Raw genomic sequence first — 23,736 nt, forward strand, 5'->3', positions numbered from 1 at the left:
GTCGGTAAATTGTTTTTGTCCGTATGTTTTAGTTTGTTGGTATATATTAATCGTTTTTTTGTAAATTCGTTTGGTGGTATGGTTTCGAATTTTGGTCGATTTTTAGCTTTTGGGAATAGTAAATAGTATTTTTTTAAGTTGTTTTTTTTTTTTGGCTAATTTGTTCGCAAATCCAATTCCTGGTAATATTAACGGAATAATTCCTGGCAATTTTGGAGGTGGTTAAAAGGTTCCCAAATGTTTTTTTCGTATCCGTAATTTTCCCATTTAATAAAATATTTTATTTTACCGTAATTGCGTTTATGGTCCAATATTCGTTCGACGTCGTATATTTCTTTTTCGTCGATTTCGATTGTTTTTTATATATTGGTGCCGGGTAATGCTGGTTCCAATAATAATACGTGGAACGTTAGGTGGATTTTTATAATTTTTGGTAATAATAATTTGTAATTAGTTTCGCTAATCTTTTTATCGATTTTAAAAAGTCCAAATTTTTTATAATTAAATTTGCTATTTGGTCGTTGTGTTTTAATATTGCGTCGAATGAGGTAAACGCTATTTTTTTCCTGGAAAAATGGTCCTTTTATCCGATATTGGTTAACGTATTTGGTTATTTTTTTTCGTACGAATTCCAATTCCTGTTGGAGTTTTTAGTAAAGTTTTCGTAATTCGTTTGTTTATTTATCGGCTCGTGGGGCCGTAATCGTAATTTTTAATTTTCCGTATACCGTAGGGTTAAATCCGTAATTGGTATAAAACGGGGTTATTTTAATATTTTTATTTTTTAAGCTATTATATGCGAATTATACTGTGGATAATAACCGTACCCAGTTATCCTGTTTATAATTTATATAATATTTTAAATATTATTGTAATATTTGGTTTACTCGTTTTATTTATCCATTTATCTGTGGGTGGAATGCTGTAAATAATTTGTGGTCGGTTCCTAGCTATTCCATCAAAAATTTCCAAAATTTTAATGTAAAAAATTTATTTTTATCCGTAATAATGCTTTCTGGAAGTCCGTAGTTGCTGACAATTATTCGTAGGAATATGTAAGCGATTTTTTCGGCGTTGCTATTTTCTTTATAGGGTAGGAAATAGGCGTATTTAATAAGTTTGTCCATTATAACTAATATGCTATTATATTTAGTTTTAGTAAATGGTTTTTCGGAAAATGGTAATTTGACGATAAAATCCATTATAATAGTTTACCAGGCCTTGTTAGGGGCTGGTAAAAATTGTAAAAGCCCGTAAGGTTTATATTTGGCGGATTTGCTTTTTGCGCAAAATTCGCAATTTTTAATGGTTTTTCGTACTTTTTATCGTATTCCTTTGAAATTATGGTGCTGTTTTAACCGTTTCCATGTTTTGGAAATCCTTTGGTGTCCGTAAATTTTATTTTCGTGGATTTTCCGTATTTTTTTTAATATAATTACCGTGTTGGTCGTTATAAAATTTCGGTGAGCTGGTAAAAGGTTTCCGTTGTCGTTTGCCGTAAAAATTTTCCGTGTTTTTTCGGGTATTATGTTTTTATAGTTTGGTTTTTTGCTGAAAGCGTCGGCCCTGCCATTTTCTGTTCCTTTTCGGTAAATAATTTTAAAATGGAATTTTAATAGGAATTTTGCCCATTTAATTTGTCGTTTGTTTAACATTTTACTGGTGGTGAAATAGGTTAGGTTTTTGTGGTCCGTATAAACTAATACTTCGTATTTAATTCCGGATAATTGTGGTTTCCATTTTTTAAATGTTCGGATAATAGCCATAAATTTTTTATCGTAAATTTGGTAATTAAATTTTGGTCCATATAATTTTTGTGAAAAAAAGGCGTAAAAATGCAGGCGTCCTTTTTCGTTTCGTTGGCTAAATTGTCCTCCGATTGCGTAATCGGATGCGTCGGTTTCGATTTCGAAAGGTTTCGTTGGGTTTGGTATTTTAAGGATCGGTTTTTGTGCTATTGCATTTCGTAGCTGTTCGAAAATTTGCTGTATTTATTCCGTTTATTGGAATTTTAGGTCTTTTTTGGTTATATTGGTTAATGGGGTGGCGATCGCGCCGTAATTTTTAATAAATTTTCTGTAAAAGTTTACGAATCCAAAAAATACCCGAACGTTTTTTACGTTTTATGGTTGGGGCTATTCCCTTATTATTTGGATTTTTAATTTTTCCATCCTAATTTTTCTAGGGGCGATAATATATCCTAGGAAATTAATTTGCTTGCTATAAAAAATACATTTTTCGGGTTTAATTAAAAGTTTAACGTTTTATAGTTTTTGTATAATTGTGTGGACGTGTTTTTTATATTTTTCCAACGTTTTGGAAAAAATAAGGATATCGTCCAGGTAAATAACGACAAAAATATTTAAATATTCCTTAAAAACGTGGTTAATTATGGTTTAAAAGGTTGCGGGGGCGTTGGTGAAACCGAAAAGTATTACCAAGTATTTATAATGTTTTCGTTTGGTGCGAAATACTATTTTCCATTCCTCGCCTTCCTTTATACGGATTAAATTATATGCTCCTTTAAAATTTAATATTATAAACCATTGTATTTGGTAAAATATGTTTCGAAATTCTCCTATTAATGGGAGCGGGTAGCAATTTTTTATTATAATGTCGTTTAATTGTTTATAATCCACGTATAATCGTAGTTTTCCGTTCTTTTTTGGTACGAAAAGGATTGGGTATCCTGCTGGTAATATCGATGGTTTAATGTAACCTTTTTTAAGGTTTTCCGCGAAGTATTCGTTTAAAACCTCCATTTATATCGGATTTAAACCGTATATTTTGTGGAATTTTGGTTGGGTTCCTTTTTTTAATGGTATTTCGTGGTCGAACGGATTGTGCTCGGGTAATCCTGTTTCGAATTTTTGGCTAAATAACCGTATATAATTTTGGTATTTTTCTGGGATTTTGCCGTTTTTGGTCTGTTTTTTCGTGGTTTATATTATGTAATTGGATCGGTTTTAACCTGTGGATAGTCGTTTTTTTTCCAATATTGGCTCCGGGGTTGGTCGTCCTTCCTGTAAATACGCCATTTGTTTTATTTGGTCCTTCCGTACCTTATATTTCCTGTATAAACCCTATTATATTGGAGGTCGTTTAGTAATTAGGTGTTTTTCCCATTAAACTTGGCCTATAATCCAATCTATCCGGGGGTTGCTTTTTCTAAACTAAGGAATTCCTAAAATTATGTTTTTGTTCCCTATTTCCGTAATATCCAAAATAATTTGTTCTTTTCGTCCATAATTTTCCATCCAAAAGTGTACGGTTTTTGTTTCGATAATGTTATTCCCGTATAAAATTGCCTTTCTTTTTACGGTTTGTAATCGATATGGTTTTTCCTTTTGTCGCCAAAATATTCGTCGTTTTTTTACGATCTTTGGAAAAATGTAATTGCTTTGTGCTCCGCTATTAAGGAGCGCTTGTATGGGTTTTTTATTAAATCGTATATTTAGGAATATATATTCGTGTGCTGCCTTCGTGGCTTGCGTGGCGTTTAGGGTTCTTTATTCCGTTTTTGTCGCTACCGTCTAATGCCCTATACCGTCTGGCTATCTTAGTTTTTTGGCTTACTGGATTCGCGTCGTGGGTCCTTATTCTTCTTGTCTCGGGGCGTATAGCTGTTTCTAACGTTAATTTTATCAAATCGGTGCCCTGTTAGTGGGTGGTGGCATTTAATCCTCGTGGTTTTCTGGAGTCGGGGTGTAAGTCCGGAGTGCTTTAGGGACAAAATTTGGCTATATATCCTAGCTTTTCGCATTTAAAACACTTGCCACTTTTGGGATCCTTGCGAAATTTTTTATATTGGGTCGCGTTAAAGTCTATGGGTCCGCTATGTATTCCGTAGGAAATACTATATTGGCGAAACGGTTTGGGGTATTGGTATTTACGTCCCGTATTAGTTTGTCGCAAAGCTGGCCCCTATACGCTGCGTTTTTCGCGTCGTTCCAATTTCCGTTCGTAAAATCGGTTATCGATTTTAACTGCTAGCTTTACGTATTCGGCTAAAGTATCGGGTCGTTTTTTTTTTAACAAATTCGTTTTTAACTTTTTTTTTAAATCCCGCATAAAAGCGTGCTATTAGGGTTTCGGGGCCCTATAGTAGTTTAGCGGTAATTTGTCGAAATTCACTGGTATATTTGGATACCGATTTAATTTGGGTAAGGCGTACCAATTTACGCTTAATTGTACGTTCCTCGTTTAGGCTACCGAATACTCCCCTAAAACATTTTTCGAAATTTTCGTAATCGTCGAAAATACGGTTAGTTTTAATTTTACGGTTTTTTTCCTTATCGTAGTCCAAATAATTTCGTAGGATTAGTTCGAACCAGGTAAACGTATCGCCCTTTAATAGCGAAATTGCGTAAATAACCTTTTTTACGTTATTATCGAAATTGTCCTCGTTAAAATAAAGGTAAACCCGGGTTCCCGTAAAAAATCCCTGCAGGGTATTTGGGGTATTATTATAAGGTAATGGTAAAAAATATTTAATATAATTCCTATTAGTTCGATTAATTTATTCGGTTATTCGTTCCTAAAATTATCGATTTTTTGTTTGGAGCGTCGCGACCATTTAACGCAAAACGTTAGCGCTGGCCGGAACGTTAATGGTAAAAAGGGTTTAAGGGGTGGTTTTGTTGGAAAACATTATTTCGGCGATATTATTCGGTATATTTTAAAGCAAAATATTAAACAGGAGCAATTAAAATATTACGATTAAGGTATCGGGTAACCTATTTTTAGGGTAAAATACAGTGGGTTAAAACAACTGAACGTTTTAATTGGGTAATTGGGGTTTTTAATAATTGGGGTGAAATTATAATCGTTTTCAAATAAATATTGAGGTTAATTAAAATTTGATTGCTGTTAAGCAATTTTAAAATCGAATTTATTTACATGGTAATAAGCGTGCCTTATATAAATTATATCCCAAAAGTGATCTTTTTTAATTTATTATAAATCGCAGAAATCATTTCGCCTGATCTGTTGTGATCTTTTAAGGATTATTGAGATTACCTTTTTGGCGATCACGTGGCGTTACGTGATTTTTCCCTTAGGTAATCGATGTTTTGTTATCGGTGATTTCTTTGGGCGAGTGTCGTTAGGAGGGGTGTGACCCCGCCTGGCCTCATTGGTACCGACCCATCTTGTCTGGTCGTAACACGAAACTCCTTTATTATTCCATAACCACGTATAATATTGAAAAAATAAATTATCGTTAAAAATAACGTTTAATACCGCTATTAGCAGCAATTCGATTTATTTTTTTACTTGTTATAATGGCCGAATTCGATACCACCTGCCCTTAATCCGTTTATGGCGGTACTGTTTTTTCGATTTTTTTTTCGATTTTCGATTTTTTTTGATATTATTTTATATTTTTGACCAAATTTTATAATTCTTGCACGTGAAGGGTCGTATATATTTATATATCGTTCCATTAGATTGTGGTGCATATACGATATTATCTAAGCAGTTAAATTAGCGGATAGGCAAAGTATATACTTTTTTATATATAATTTATAACCGAAACTCGTTTATATTTTTAGCAATTTTAACGATAATAACACCAAAATTTCACAGATTCGATTACGTATATAAATAAACCTCCAAATCCCGTCTCAATTATAATATCGGCTTTAAAAACTGTTTTATAAAAAAAAATGCCAACTGTGTATTTTATAAATTCTTTTGCTTTATTTAATTAATTTTGTATTATTTTTGTTTTGCAGCCAAAACTCGTGGTTTTTGCACGTGGGGGGTGGCATATATATATTTATTATAATATCACATCTTTGTACATATATCTAATCATATAAACCGTTTAGTATACGGATAGGTAAAGTATATCCAATTTTATATATGTTTTACAATAGAAATGCTTTTTCATTTTTACCAATTTTAACATTGATAAGACCAAAATTTGAAAAAGTGAATTATATATATAAATAAGCGTTAACGTAAAACCCGATTTGCAATACCGGGCCTTTTTATTTTTTTATATAAAAAAATGCTAAATTTGTATCCTTTTTGAATTTTTTGCTTTATTTAATTAAATAAAACTTATATAAAAAAAACTTGTATATAATCTATTCACAAAGTAATCAAAAAATGTATCTAGTAAAAATATCTCCATTTTACCAACATTTGCGTAAATTATTTAATTTTTTAACAAATTGTTAATTTATATAAAAATATTAATAAAACTTTTGTTTTAATCGATAATTGCGTCCATTTTGCAATATTAGGTCTACTAAAGTATAGAAACTGTAAATTAAACTAAGACTATTATTATATACTATTATTCAAGCAAGAATGAAATATAATGAAATATTACAACTTTTATTCAATATTTTAATATTTTTCCTAATACAGTGGTTATAAAGACACGGCCGGCATTCAAATAATTAACAGACTCCAATGAATTTAACGCAAAATACTATATATTTTAATAATTTCTATTCAATTTTTTATTCGAATATTTAATTGCATATTATGGGTACACTATTTTCTTTTACCATTATAATGCGAATATTTTATATATACCCGCTATAAACGGCAAAATACCACAAATTATCGTTATATTAATAAAATAATAATTAACGATATCGCAACATTATATATATTATTAATAATACCGTTATAAACGGCGAAATGCGACAAATTATCGTTGGTGGTACCGCCATAAACGGCGAAATGCGACAAAATGTCCTCAAATTAGAACGAGCGCGATTTGTTCGGCCAATGTAATTGGTCGAAAAGCTATGTGGCTAAAAGGTATATGGAGCGTTCGGTCCCCACTGCGAAGCAGGGGGGTCTAGTTTAAGCACTGAGACTAGCATACTTACCAAAAACAAGATATTAATCGCTTTCTATAAAAGCAGTTTTACCCCGAACGACGATTTTAAAAATTTATCGTCGGAAAAAGGCCGTTTTTTGGTAATATTGCTATTATTCGCCAATTTGACGTTTTATAGGTTAAGAGAATTATACGAACCTAATATAATAATTTATTTTAAAAGGAAAATGGAAAGGAAAATAAGAAGGGGAAATTTTACCTAATGTATAACGCTAAAGCTTTATAATGCTGTTTTAGGTTTTTTTACTGTTGGTAAAAGTGTTGCGGTGTTTTTCGGTAACATTTAATAATACGTTTCACCTCGCGGCGCGGCTTTTCAATCGCGAACGACGTATTATATCGTTTCATCGTTCTCAATTAATTTAATTCGTCCTTCAATTTTCTCGGGTTTTCCGGTAAATTTTATCATTTTTAACCATTTTTTAATTCGCATTACTGCCGAATTAATATTGATAAACTCGTTTGAACCTCCAATGGGCGCTTTTTTCGTTATCAAGTCTACTGGATTAATTTCTTTAAAAATCCATTCAATCTTTTCAGCTTTACAACTTTCATATAACTGTTCTAAGTTTAAAAATTAATTGTAAGGCGTTTTTCCGCTGTTACCCCCAATTATACCAAGCATTGGTATAAAAATCAACTATCCGTGCATACTTCCATGCGTGAAGAAGGTAAATCTAGCTTTTTTAAAACAATTGCAATACTGGTTTCTAACATAAGCCCAATATTAAATCTATTAACCATATTCTACATTTCCCCTAACAACACGTTTTTTAAAATTCTGTGATATTTGGTCGATATTTAATATATAATATTACCGGTCTCCTAATCCACGGAGCATTTGTTCCCGTAAAATATTACGTATCCCATTTGAGAATTAAAATCCTTATTATTAATAACGGACCCGTCGACAAACACGTATAATTTCGCTGTTTTAAAGTGGATTTGGATATAAAAAAGACCTTTTTAAGCGTTTTGGCGTTGCCATTCAATTCGTTTAATTATTAAATTATAATTTTCGTTATTGGCTTTTATTACTTGCGTCGCTGCGGCATATTAAAATATAACCTTCGGTTAATAAATTGATATAACGTACGCTTTTTAAACTTGTTAAACGATGTTTATACTTTGCCCCTAATTAAGTCGTCGTTACAGGTAACAGCCTATCGAACTGTCCTTTTTACCGCATATCCAAACCTGTATTACAAATTTTAACTAATTAATCGTTAAAGCTTTGCTCGTTTGCTTATTATATAATCGTTTGTAAGTTAGCATGAAAACCTAGTCTTAGTGCTTAAACTAAACCCCCCTGCTCCGCAGTGGGGACCGAACGCTCCATATACCTTTTAACCATATGGTTTTTCGACCGATTACATTGGCCGAAAAAATCGCGCTCGTTCTAATCTAAGGACAATTTCTCGCATTTCGCCGTTTATAGCGGTACCACCAACGATAATGTGTCGCATTTCGCCGTTTATAACGGTATTATTAATAATATACCTAATGTTACGATATCGCTAATAATTATTTTATAAATATAAAGATAATTTATGGTATTTTGCCGTTTAAAGCGGGTATATGTAATGAACTCGCATTATAATAGCAAAAAAAATGGTGTAACCATAGTATAAAATTAAATATTCGAATAAAAAACCAAATCAAAATTATAAAAATAGATAATAATTTGTGTTGGATTATTTGGAGTTTGTTAATTATTTGAATACCGGCCGTGTTTTGATAATTACTGTATTTGGAAAAATATTAAAATATTGAGTAAAATTTGTAATTTTTCATTTATATTTTATTTTTATTTTAAATAATGGTATATAATATTAATTTTAGTTTAAATTACAGTTTCTTTAGGTAAATGGACCTAACACTGCAAAGTGCTTGCAATTATCGATTAAAATAAAAGTTTTATTAATACTTTTCTACAAATTAACAATTTGTTAAAAAACTAAATAATTTACGCCAAATACTGGTAAAATGAAAATGCTTTTAATGTATGCATTCCTTTATCAATCTTTTAGTAGATTTTATCTTAGTTTTTCAATTTTGAATTTCATTTAACTAAATAAACCAAAAATATAAAAATAACCCAAATTTTGCATTTTTTTAGATAAAAACACAAAAAGGGCCGGTATTATAAGTCGGGTTTTACGTTGACGTTTGTTTATATATAAACAATCCACTTTTTTCAAATTTTGGTCTTATTAATATTAAAATTGGTAAAAATGTAAAAGCATTTCGATTATAAAATATATTTAAACTTGGATACACTTTAGTCTCAGGGCTTATCCCTGAAGCCCAAAGCTCCACAATTAATCCACTCCGTTCGCTTCGCTCCAATTCGTGGCTCAATTGCGGTTTTGCAATGTACCTGTGGGTCCATCCAAAGAACGCTTTGGTTCAGGTCTGAGGACAACTTGTCGATTTTCGCCGTTTATGGCGGTATTTTTGGCCTTTTTTTAACCGAAACTCCTTTATTATTCCATAACCACGTATAATATTGAAAAAATAAATTATCGTTAAAAATAGCGTTTAATACCGCTATTAGCAGCAATTCGATTTATTTTATTATTTGCTATAATGGCCGAATTCGATACCACCTGCCCTTAATCCGTTCATGGCGGTACTGTTTTTTCGATTTTTTTTGGATTTTCGATTTCTTTTAATATTATTTTCAATTTTTGACCAAATTTTATAAATTTTGCACGTGGAGGGTCGTATATGTTTATACATCGTTATACCCAGTTTTGGTGCATATATTGGATTATATAAGCAGTTAAATAGGCGGATAGGCAAAGTATATACTTTTTTGTATATAATTTACAATCGAAATTCGTTTATATGTTTACCAATTTTAACGACAATAAAACCAAAACTTTAAAAGTCCGATTACGTATATAAGCAAACGTCCAAATCCAATCCTGCCTATAATATCGGCTTTAAAAAGTGTTTAACAAAAGAAAATGCTAAATGTATATTTTATAAATCTTTTTGCTTTATTTAATTAAGTTTATATTATTTTTGTTTTGCAGCCAAATTTTTATGGTTTTTGCACCTGGGGGGTGGTATATATATATTTAATATAATACTCCACTTTTGTACGTTTATCTAATTATTTTAGCCGTTAAATATGCGGATAGGTAAAGTGTATCCAATTTTATATATATTTTGCAATCGAAATGTTTTTATATTTTTACCAATTCTAATATTAATAAAACCAAAGTTTGTAAAAGTGGATTGTATATATAAATAAACGTTAACGTGAAACCCAATTTACAATACCGGCCCTTTTTATTTTTTATAATAAAAAATGCTAGATTTGTGTTTTTTTTATATTTTTTGCTTTATTTAATTAAATAAAATTTATCAAAAAAAGCTTATCTAAAGTTTATTAACAGACTTATAAAGAAATATTTCAATTAAAAATATTCTCATTTTACCAATATTTGCGTAAATTATTTAATTTTTTAATAAATTGTTAATTTATATAAAAATATTAATAAAAGTTTTATTTCAATCGATAATTGCATGCACTTTGCAATGTTAGGTTCACTAAGCTTTAAAAGCTGTAATTTCAGCTAAAATTACTATTATATACCATTATTTAAAATAAAAATTAAATTTAATGAAAAAGTACAAATTTTATTCAATATTTTAATATCTTTCCATATACAGTAGCTTTTAAAACGCGGCCGGCAGTCAAATAGTCAATAAACTCCAATTAATCCAATGCAAATTACTATATATTTTTATAATTTTTATTTGTTTTTTTATTCAAATATTTAATTATATATTATAGTTACACCATTTCCTTTTGCTATTATAAGGCGAATATATTATATATACCCTCTACAAACGGTAAAATACTACAAATTATCCTTATATTAATAAAACAATTATCAGCGATCTCGCAATATTAGGTATATTATTAATAATACCGTTATAAACGGCGAAATGCGACAAATTATCGTTGGTGGTACCGCCATGAACGGCGAAATGCGACAAAATGTCCTCAAACTAAAACGAGCGCGATCTTTTCGGCCAATGTAATTGGTCGAAAAACCATGTGGTTAAAAGGTATATGGAGCGTTCGGTCCCCACTGCGGAGTAGGGGGGTCTAGTCTGAGCACTGAGACTAGATACACTTTACTTATCCGCATATTTAACCGCCAATATAATCAGATATACGTACCAAAAAGTAATGTTATATTAAATGTATATATACCGCCCCCACATGCAAAAACCACAAAATCTGGCTGCAATATAAAGATAATATAAAATTAATCAAATAAAGCAAAAAGATTTATAAAATACACATTTAGCATTTTTTTTTATTAAACAGTTTTTAAAGCCGGTATTATAGGTTGAATGGACCTTGGATATCTGTGTATATACTTAATCGAATCTCCGAAGCTTTGATTTAGTTATCGTTAAAATTGGTAAAAATATAAACGAGTTTCGATTGTAAATTATATATAAAAAAGTATATACTTTGCCTATCCGCTTATTTAACTGCTTATATAATATGGTATATGCACCAAAGTCTAGTATAACGATATAGATATATATGTATATATATGACCCATCACGTGCAAGACTTATAAAATTTGGTCAAAAATTAAAAATAATATTAAAAAAAATCGAAAATCGAAAAAAAAATCGAAAAAACAGTACCGCCATAAACGGATTAAGGGCAGGTGGTATCGAATTCGGCCATAATAGAAGATAAAAGAGTAATTTAAATCGCTGCTAATAGCGATACTAAACGCTATCTTCACCGATATTTTCTTTTTTCAATATTTTGCGTAATTGTGGAATAATAAAGGAGTATCGGTCGAAAAAAGGCCAAAAATACCGCTATAAACGGCGAAAATCGACAAATTGTCCTCAAGCCTAAACCAGAGTGTTTTTTGAATGGACCCACAAGTACATTGCAAAGCCGTAATTGAGCCACGAAGCGGATTAATTGTGGAGCTCTGGGCTTCAGGGATGAGCCCTGAGACTACTGAAAACCCGTTTTTTCGAGTTCCATTTAATTTTTTTGAACATACTTTTTATTTCCTAAATTTAACGTATTTTTTGTTTACATTCCCACGATATCATAATTGGGTGAACATGGCTAGCGCAGGGCTAATTATATTAGCTATTCTGCATTATCTTTTAACGGCTAGCATGGGCTAATTTTATGAGTCACCATGCATCGAAAAAATAAATAAATAACAAATAAAACGTATACGCGTTTATTATACACATAAAGCTTTATATATCACGTCTTTGTTTATAGTTTTAACAATAAAACAAATACGTCATATATAATCTAGTTCAATGGTATAAGGCACGTACTATAATCTATATCATATATACGTTGTTGAAATGCGTGGGTTCGAATCCCGTTATGGTCGCAGATTTTCTGTGCATGCATAAGCATAATAAGCCGTTAGGCTCAATGGGCCGTTAGGCTTAATAAGTCGGCAGGTTAGTTATATGAGTAAGGCCAAATCATGTGACGTGACCCCGCATTCCGGACATCCGGATCGAAGATCTGCATCTACGGATTCGAACACGTAATTTACAACTTAGCCTCAGATTTATCACCTTTATAGCTTTTATCGATTTAACGATTTAACGAATCGATTGTGCAAAAATAATATATTATTTCTATTACCCGTTAGCAGACGGTTATCTGCCATTTAAACGTTCCATTAGCCTTATACGCGATCCAGCTTTCCCCGCGTTCAAAATTAAGCTTATTCTATCTCGTTACCTCCGCACAAATTGTCGTTTTATTTGGAAAGGAGTACATACAGATCGTAGTTTAATCGAACGCAGTTTAAACGCATTTGATAATAACGTTAATATATAACGAACCAATGTAAACCTGCCTTTGCGAGACCGTAAAAAGGTTTAATAAATTTAAAAACCGTGTCAACGGAATATAAATGTTCGATCTTTTTCCAGACTCGCACGAAAACGTCCCTTTATAACTTTATAAAACTTTTAATGGACGTTTAACGTCGGCTACCTCCTGATGGCCACCCCCCCCCCCCCCTGGTGTCCACCCAAAAATAATAACACTTTTATTTTTATCCTCCAACTTCTATTATAAATATCTCGACGAATCTTTCACTTTTGGACTTGATGTTTTTAATCTTAATTCTCCAATTTCCAATAAGGCAGTATAACGAAAATCAGCTTTCTTACGCCACTAAAACCTTCATAATGGCGAATTAATTACAAAAACCTCCCGAAAATGGGGTATACCTAAAAATACACTTCCTCAACGTTTTCAAAGTCTTTAACCTTATAAATAAGCACAAAACCCTTTTTAGAAACTTTCCACGAAATATGAAAAACACTTAGCTAATTGGGCATTTGCCCAAACGGCTTTGGGGCTTCCACCAACGTATTAAAAACTACGTTTTTTTGCAAAACGAATTCTTTAAACCGCCGGTAAACCATAAAACCTTAGAAAACGTTGGATAACCCGTTTTTTGGCTCGTAATCCAATTTTTAAAACCCAAAAGGCCCGTCGTATAAAAAACGCCCGGGTTAATGGGGCTATTACGAAAATAATCAAATTTTGGTGGCTTTATATTTTAAACCTCGTTATCAACGATATTAAACCGCAAAATTGGCGGAATATAGAGGAAACCGGTATAATGGTAAATAAAAGATTTAATGGCCTAATACTAGGTTTTAATGGAATTTGGCCGTTATAGCGAAAAAAGCCCGGAACGCGGAGTTAAGCGACTACAATCGAATATATATCGGTTACGGGCGTTACAATACATCCCCTCGTTATATTTAAAGGAAAAAACGTATAATAACAATGGTTTTTAACGGATTTAAACCTTTTCAATTATTGGTAATTTTATATAACCAACAACGGGTGGACAAATAACAGAACGGCTATTGAATGGTTAAAAAAATATTTATTCCGTATACCCAACCTTTAACCCCTGAAAAACGGTTATTAGTTTTCCACGGCGATGGATTATTTATAACGGACGAATTTATAATTCTTTATTTGCAAAATAATATTTAATTTGTATATTTACCCCTTTATTCGTTACACGTTTTCAAACCATTGGATTTATCGGTCTTTGGACCGTTAACAAAGGCTTATCGACGTTAGTTTGGATTTATTAACCAATTCTGCTATTTGACAGTTGTTAGAAAACGAAATTTCCTCCTTTGCTATAATATAACTAAATCGAAAGCATTTACAGCAAAAGGTATTTAATCTGGGTAGCGTATAACGGGTTTAAGCCCGGTGAATCTGGTTAAACTACTTTTAAGCCCTTTTATACTAGAAAATAGCAATGCCAACGTTATAAAAAATAAAAATAACGGTTTATAAAAGGATAAAATACCAGAAAGCTCAACCCAAAAAATTAACGACCCGTCTTTACTTATTTGGAAGACCCCTAAAACGACCCGAAATATTCGATTTTCACTGCAAAAATTTTCCCAATCTAATAAAACCATCGCTACTTCACGTTTTTTATTTGAAAAGTCCAAAAAAGCTTCGAAACCAAAAATATATTTTTGGTTAAGGTGTAATAAAAAAGTTAATTTATTGGAAGCATAAATAGAGGTAATGCGGCCGCCGGAAAATAAGGGCAACTCCGGATCCAAACGAGCTTTTGGTTAATAAACAGAGTATTATTGGATTGCAGGAAAATAATATAAAAAATCTGGAGATTTTAGCTGATGCAAAAAGGTTAACGAACCGGAACAGCCTGAAAACGATTATATTCTTGTGCGTTAATAGTTTTATGTTTAAGTTAATCTGTAGCAGTAGCTATTCCGCTGTTAGATCTTTAGGTGTGGCCCACAGGGTGGCCATTAGGGGGTACCCGACGTTAACTAATATTTTTAAATGTTAAATCGTATCCGAATTGCTTCGCAACCGGTGTAAAAACTGATATAAGCTTTTAATTGCACCTCATTATTATAGGTAATTGCGTAAACAGTTTCTTTTTTTCGAAATCGCTGTACCCCTGTATAATAAAACGTGATTTTTTACAGAATCGTTCAAGTAACCCTTTAACTTCGTTTACGAATCGCGATCTCAAAATCCTTTAATTACTAAACTAACTTTTATTTACCGGTTGTAAAATTCCTGCAACTAGCAAAATATTCACCTCCCACCATAAAGAGTTTTCGAACGGTTTCCCGGGAGCTTTAATTGGGCCTTTTCGTCTATATTTAACAGCAAATTCGTGGACTCGTTGCTCCTTTTCTGTTAAAAATTGTGTATTCGCCGTTTTGTATATTTTTTTTACAATTGTTTAAATTTCGTTTGTATATGGTTTTTTAATTCGCAATACCGTTTTTATGCTTCGTCGTCCTTTAATATTATATTTGAGGGTGGTGCTTATATTATAATCTCGGTCTTTGCGGCCTTCCTTTTTATGGGTTCGTTTCAAGCATTCAATTTTCGATTCCCCGATCCTTTAGGTTTTCCCCTGCGTTTTCACTGTTCGGGCTTTAGGTATTGAAATTTTGGTTCCGTCGATATAATTCCGTTATTATTTTTTGGTTTGCTTGATAAAACGGTAATATGGTTTTACATACATATTTCGAAATGCGGAAAAGCTATGTATTATATTAATACTTATTGTCGAATTCAATACGTTAAATTCCTTAAAAGCTCCGGTCCATTTGTATTTCTTTTTATGTATTAAAACCTCTAATCCCAGCTCCAATAATATTGGCATTTTCCATTCGATATTCGGGCTATTCCTCAGTCTTATTGTTTTTTTAACCTTTTTATGCGCCATTATTTTTCTAAATTCTTTTATAGCTTACTAACGGTTTCGGCGCGTTATATTTTGTCTTTTAAAGGCGTTAAATTGTTGGTAATACGTGGTATTGCCCCGAATACTAGTAGGGTAAATATTAAACCGTTCGAGCCTATAATATCGTTCACGGCTTTCACCGCTGCTAACAATACGTTCTGCGGTATTATTTCCTTACATTCGACTTTTATTATTTCGTCCGCTTTTCGTAACGGTTTATAATAGCTTTCGACCTTTCCCAATAACCATTATACTTCGATTGGTATTTAGTTACATATTATACCGAAGAATTGTGATTTTGCCTTAAATCCGGCCGCGGTAAAGTTTACGCTTAAATCATATATAATAACGTCAGGTAGTCCTAAATACTTATCGATTTAGCATTTTTTTAATATTACCCATATTTTTTCCTCTATTATATTTCCTAAAACACGTGCAGCTTGGAATACCATATTCGCGTTAATTACGAGCAAAACCAGTCTAGATTCCAGATTTATCACGTTAGCCACGATTTCGTAATTACCATTTACATTGTTTCGTAAATAAATTTAAAACGTTGTGGTGCGCTTCTTTTAATCGGGTAATGCTATTAAAAACAGTTTATTAATTTTAATATATTTGGGCTAACCTTATAGCCTACCCTTTATAGCGTTTTCTCTAACGGTTTTATTAAAGGGTGTCCGAATTCTCCGTAAACCGTTCTCAGCTTTTTTTCGGTTAAAAACGTTATTAGCGTGCCTTTTGTTTTATCATATATAATTCCGGTCCGCGTAAATTTGATCCTGGTAAAAAAAACTATAAATACCCCCACTTACGTAAAATTGGCATTTTTGTACCATCGACCTTTATAAATTCGTTGCTAATATTGCTTTAACATATACCGCAATTATCTATATCCTAAATATATAACAAAAATAGTGTCCGAATTAATACAACATGGAACGTTATAATATTAATTTGTATATCCAAAATAATTTTTCCTATAGCGGTAATCCTTTTGCCTGCTCCGAAACGCATTTTGGTTTTATTCGGATTCGATTTATTCATTTAAATCTCCGGTTTTCTGCGTTATAGTGCTTCCGTTAAGCTAATTCCGGCCGTTAATCTCGCTGCAACGCCTATATCTAGTATAATCCCAAACGAAATATTATTTAAATTTTATTAATTTAAAATTTGGTGCGGTAAACCTTTTTGCGGTTTTTCGTTTTTTAAAACGTCATATTACGACCAGACAGTTAGGCCGGTACTAGGGAGGCTAGGCGGGGTCACACCCCTCCTAACGACACTCGATTAAAAAAACACCGCCTGGCAGGAAATAGGATTGTATAAAGACCCAAGTACGTGATAGCACGTAACCACCAAAAGGTGATTTCGGTTAATCTGTAAAACTTCGATTGGGAATTACAAATTAAATAAATTAGCAGAAATTACATTGGAAATATAATTTATATAAAATACGTTTATTACCATGTAAATAAAACTTAATTTAGGATTATTTAGCAGCAATTACCTTATATCCAATTTACTACTTACCCAGGAATCGATTATAATTTCACCCCAGTTATTAAAGACCCCAATTACCCAATTAAAACGTTTAATTGCTTTAACCTATTATATTTCATTTCAAAAACAGGTTACCCGATATTTTAAGACAAAACCACTTCTTAAACCCCCTTTAAAATTAACGATCCGGCCATCGCTAACGCCTTGGGCCAAATAGTCGCGACGCTCCAAACGGAAAATCGACAATTCCAAAAACGAATAACCAAGTAAATTAAATAAATTAATAGGAATTATATTAATTACTTTTTACCATTACCTTATAATGGTACCCCAGGCATTTTCTAAAAGTTCTCTATCAAAACCCGGGCTTAGCTTTATTTAAACGAAACCGATTTTAATAATAATACAAATAAAGTTATTTTCGCAGTTTCGCTATTAACGGGCGATACGTTCGCCTAGTTGGATTTAATTTTACAACAGTATTTGGACCACAATAAGGAAAAAAACCGTAAAATTAAAACTAACCGCATTTTCGACGATTACGAAAATTCCCAAATAATATTTTAGAGGAACATTCGGTAACCCAAACAAGGAACGCACGGTTAAGGGTAAATTAATACGTTTTACCTAAACCAAATCGGTATCCAAATCTACCAGTAACTTTGATAAATTGCCGCCAAATTATTATGGGGCCCCGAAACCTTAGTAGCACGTTTTGATACAGAATTTAAAAAAAGGACCCGATATTTTAACCGAGTACGTAAAATTAACAATTAAAATAAATAACCGATTTTACGAACGAAAACTGGAACGACGCGAAAAACGCAGCGTATAAGGACCAATTTTGCGATAAACCAATACAGGACGCAAATATTAATACCCTAAACCGTTTCGCCAATATAATATTTCCTACGGAATATATAACGGATTTATAAACTTTGACATAATACAGTATAAAAAACCCCGCGAAAATCCCAAAAATGGTAAATGTTTTAAATATAATAAACCGGGATATATCGCCAAATTATATCCCAGGAATATTCCAAATTTATACCCCGATTTTGTAATTGGGCACCAAAACAATACGCCCGACTCCAAAAAACCACGAAAGTTAAACGCCACAACCCACTAATAAATATGACCAGATTAATATAGCCTAATAAATTGGACTATATATTACGACGACAATTATATAGTATATATTAATGCGAAAATGGACGCAGGATAATACCTATAAAATCCCAAAAGGACCCGGACCTTAGCAATAGGAGAGCGCGTACTTATTAAAGCTAAACCATTAATATAATTCCGCAAGCAAAACGCCAAATTACCCGAATTTACGAAATTAAATATTTAAAAAAATCAAGACCAAAACCATTGGGACAAACTCACCGTATCCGAATAATCCAGCAAACCCCAACGGACGAATCCAATAACGAATGAAAAGACGAATCCAGCGAAAAAAAACTGTATTTTCAAACCCATATAATATAATGAGGGAAAACAACCCCTATATATACGAAAAAGGATTTCTCGATTTATACCAAAACGACCAATTAGTACAATTTCCCGGAATACCACATCGAATATAAATACAAAACCTTATTAAACCAATTAATCCAATTTTCGGAAACCACCCAATTTTGAATACTAAATATCCCAAATATACAAAAAGTTTTTAGGTAAAATATTTTCGAAACAATTGCGGATTACATTTTAGCGGGGAAATAATCCACGATTTTTTCCCACGAAGACGTTAAATAACAAATATCCACGAAATATATATTATCAACAAATTACCCAATTGGGAAATCAAAATAACATTTAATACCGAGCTATCGGTAGTTTTTACCTTTTGCGACGATTACCTTATGGTATGCTGCAACTAAAAACAATTTGTATGGTACCGATACACCCGAAATATATGTAAAATACATATGTTAACCAGAATATAAATATAATACGAAATAAAATTACGATAACCAGGACCCGCACCAATAACCAAAATCGTATGGAACCCCAGCGTAAGGGATAACGAAATACCCACGAATGTACGAAAATCGTTTATACCAACAGGACACCGACTTAATAAAGTCAAAATTAAAAGCAATTATACGTCACAAAACAAAAAAATAAGGACCCACGACGCGAATCCAACAAACCAAACCACTAAAATGGTTAAACGGTATAAAATACCAAACGGTAGCAATAAAAACGGAATAAAAAACCCTAAACGCCGCGCAAACCACGAAAAGAGTATACGAATATATATTCCTAAATATACGATTTAATGGAAAATTTATACGAACGCTTTTTAATAACGGAGTATAAAGCAATTATATTTCCCCAACAATCGTGAAAAAAGACCGATATTTTGGTAATAAAAAAAAACATGCCGACTGTAAACCGTAAAAAAGGCAATTTTATAAGGGAACGGCACCATTAGTACAAAAACCATACACCTTTAGATGGAAAATTATAAATAAAAAAATAAATTACTTTCAATGTTACGGAAGTAGGGCATAAAAACATAATTTTAGGAATTCCTTAATTTGAAAAAAAGCTACCCCCGGATAAATTGGACTAAAGGTTAGATTTCATGGGAGGAGCACCTGATTATTAGACGATTTCCAGTATAACAGGGTTTATACAGGAAATACAAAGCACGGAAAAATTAAAAAAAACAAATGGCGTATTTACAGGAAGGACGACCAACCCCGGAACCAATATCGGAAAAAAACAACTATTTATAGGTCGAAACCGATCCAATTATATGACATCAACTACGAAAAAACAGACCAAAAACGGCAAAATCCCAAAAAATAGCAACTTTATATATGATTATTTAGCCAAAAACTCGAAACAGGATTACCTGAATACAGCCCATTCGACTACGAAATATTATTAAAAAAAGGAACCCAACCAAAATTCCACAAAATATACGGTTTAAATCCAATATAAATGGGAATTTTAAACGAATACCTCGCAAAAAACCTCAAAACAAGTTATATGAAACTATCGATATTATTAACAGGATACACAATCCTTGTCGTACCAAGAAGACGGAAACTTACGATTATACGTGGATTATAAACGATAAAATAATATTATAATAAAAAATTGCTACCCGCTCTTACTAATAGGATAATTTCGAAATATATCTTATTAAATACAATGGTTTACGATATTAAACTTTTAAAAAATAAACAACTTAACCCGTATAAAGGAAAACGAGGAATGGAAAACAGTATTCCGTATTCGACGAAAATATTACGAATACCTGGTGATACCCTTCGGCTTCACCAACGCCCCCGTAATTTTCCAAACTATATTTAACCACGTTTTTAGGGAATTTTTAAACATTTTTATTATTATTTACCTGGACAATATCCTTGTTTTTCCCAAAATGTTGAAAGAATATAAAGAACACGTTTATACAATTTTACAAAAATTACAGGACGTTAAACTTTTAATTGAAAACGAAAAATACATTTTTTACAGCAAACAAATCAATTTCCTAAAATTTATTATCGCCCCTAAAAAGTTAGGATGGGAAAGTCGAAAACTTAAACGATAAAGGAATAGCCCAACCATAAAGCGTAAAACACGTTCTGGCATTTTTGAATTTATGAATTTTTACATAATATTTATTAAAAAGTACGGCGCGATCGCCACCCTATTAACCAATATAACCAAAAAGGATTTAAAATTCCAATAGACGAAACAAATACAGCAAATTTTCGAACGTTTATAAAACGCAGTAATATAAAAACCAATTTTCGAAATAATAAATTTAATAAAACCTTTCGAAATCGAAACCGATGCATCCGATTATATAATCTGAGGATAATTTAACCAACGAAGCGAAAAAGGACGGCTATACCGTTGCGCCTTTTGTTTACAAAAATTATATAAATTAGAATTTTATTACTTAATCCACGATAAAAGATTTATAACCATTATCCCAATATTTGAAAAATGGAAACCATAATTATCCGGACCAAAATACGAGATATTAATTTGTACGGGCCACAGAAACCTAACCCAGCTTACCACTAGTAGAATGTTAAACAAACGATAAATTACTTAGGCAAAACTCTTATTAAAATTCCATTTTGGGATTATTTATCGAAAAAAAAACAGAAAACGGTAAAACCGACGCCTTTAACCAAAAACCAAATTATAAAAATATAATATTTGAAAAAACACTGAAAATAATTATAACAAATAATAACCGAAACCTGTTATTAATTTACCGAAACCTGATAACGACCAAGATAATAACCACATTAGAAAAAATACAAAAAGTCCATACATATAAAACCCACGGATACCAAGGAATTTCCGAATCATGGAAACAGTTAAAACAGCACTATAATTTCAAAAAAATACGGTAAAAAGTACGAAAAACCATTAAAGATTGCGAGTTTTACGCAAAAAAAGATCCGCAAAACAAAAACTTTAGAAATTTTTATAATTTTTAACAATCCCTAACAAAACATGTTAAACCATTGCGATGAGTTTTATCGTTAAACTACCAACTTCCGAAAGTTTATTTACTAAAACCAAATACAATAATATATTAATGATAATTAATCAATTTACCAAATTCGCCTACTTCTTACCTTATAAAAAAAGTAGCAGCGCCGAAAAAATTGATTATACATTCTTACGAGTAATTGTCAATAACCACGGACTTCTAGAAAACTTTATTACGGACAAAAATAAATTTTTTACATTAACGTTTTGGAAATTTTCAATGAAATAGCTAGGAACTAACCACAAATTGTTTACAACATTCCACTTACAAGTAAACGGATAAACAAAACGAAAAACCCAAATATTAAAACAATATTTAAAATATTATATTAACCAAAAATGAAATAATTGGGTACGACTATTACCTATAATATAATGCGCGTATAGCAGTTTAAAAGAGTAAAAATACCAAAATAACCCCGTTTTACATTAATTACGGATCTAACCTTACGGTATATGGAAAACCAAAAGCAACGATTACGGCCCCATGAGCCCACAAACAAGCAAACGAACTACGAAAACTCCACCAAAAATTCCAAAAAAGATGAAAATTCGTACGAAAACAAATAATTAAATACGTTAACTAATATCGGATAAAAGGACCATCCTTCCAAAAAGGAAGTAGCACTTATTTGAGTTAATATAATATTAAAACACAACCACTAGACAGCAAATTTAACATTAAAAACTTGGACGTTTTAGGATCAATAAAAAAATCAGGGAAACCAACTTTAAATTATTATTACCAGGAATTATTAAAATCTACCTAACGTTCCACGCATTATTATTAGAGCTAGCACCACACGTTACTAATACCCAAAAAATAATCGAAAATAACGCAAAAAAAACGTACGACGTCGAACGAATACTGGACCATAAACGCAACCACGGCAAAACAAAATATTTTATTAAATGGGAAAACTATAAACACGAAAAAAATATTTGGGAGCCCCTAAATTACCTCCGAAATTGCCAGGAACTATTCCGCTAATATGATCAGGAACTGGATCTGCGAGCAAATTAACCAAAGAAAAGGACGACCCAAAAAACCACTACTTATTATGCCCAAAAATTAAAAATCGAACAAAACTCGAAATTATACCAGCAAACGAACCTAAAAAAACGATTGATATACAATATATATTAAAATACACGAACAAAATCATTTACCGATTGAACCTTGCGCAAAAATATTTATTTTATCCAACAAAAAATAATTTAAAAAACCTATAAGGAAAAACGCATTCCAAACAAAACTGGAATCCGGAAAAAACGATTCCAAAAACATTTTAAAAAAATCTTTTAACCAACCGCCGCCGTTCCTCCTATTTTATTTTCTCACGTTCCACCCGATCTAACTCTTCCAAATCCTTAGCTCCGCGAAATATAATTCGCATTATTTTTTTTAAATTACAATTCTTTTTGTTTTCGCAAACGAAAAAGTTTCAACTGTTTTTCCTGGATTTTTTACTGTTCGGCCAAAATAACTTCCTATCAAACCTCTATTTTGGCGCTAAATTATAGATATTACCAATTATTAATACGCAATTAAATATTTAAAATACCCAATATATTCTAATTAAAACGGTTAACGAGAAAATATTAAATGCAACGAAAGGAATTTTGAGGTAAAACGGCGCAACGCATTATACGACGAAATTTACAATAAAAATAAAGAGATATATCCATAAAAAAAGGAAGGCAAAACGCGAAAAAAACGTAGCGACGTTCTGTCGACGAATAATAAAATCTCGATTTAATTACGCGATTAAATATAGCGTGATAAAATTAGTAAAAAGAAATTTATAATCCGAAACCAGGATTAGGGGAGTACGGACTATTTAAAAACCAAAAGGATTTGGTTCAAGGAGAGGAAATTTAATATTACGACCAAATAATTGGGCCGGTACCAGGAAGGCCAGACGGGGTTATACCCTTTTCAACGATATTCGACCAAAAAAATACCGACCGGTAAAAAATAAAATTATCTAAAGACCCAATTACGTAATAGTACGTAAT

This window comes from Pyricularia pennisetigena, chromosome 6, assembly GCF_004337985.1.
Source record: "Pyricularia pennisetigena strain Br36 chromosome 6, whole genome shotgun sequence".
Classification (NCBI taxonomy): Eukaryota; Fungi; Ascomycota; class Sordariomycetes; order Magnaporthales; family Pyriculariaceae; genus Pyricularia; species Pyricularia pennisetigena.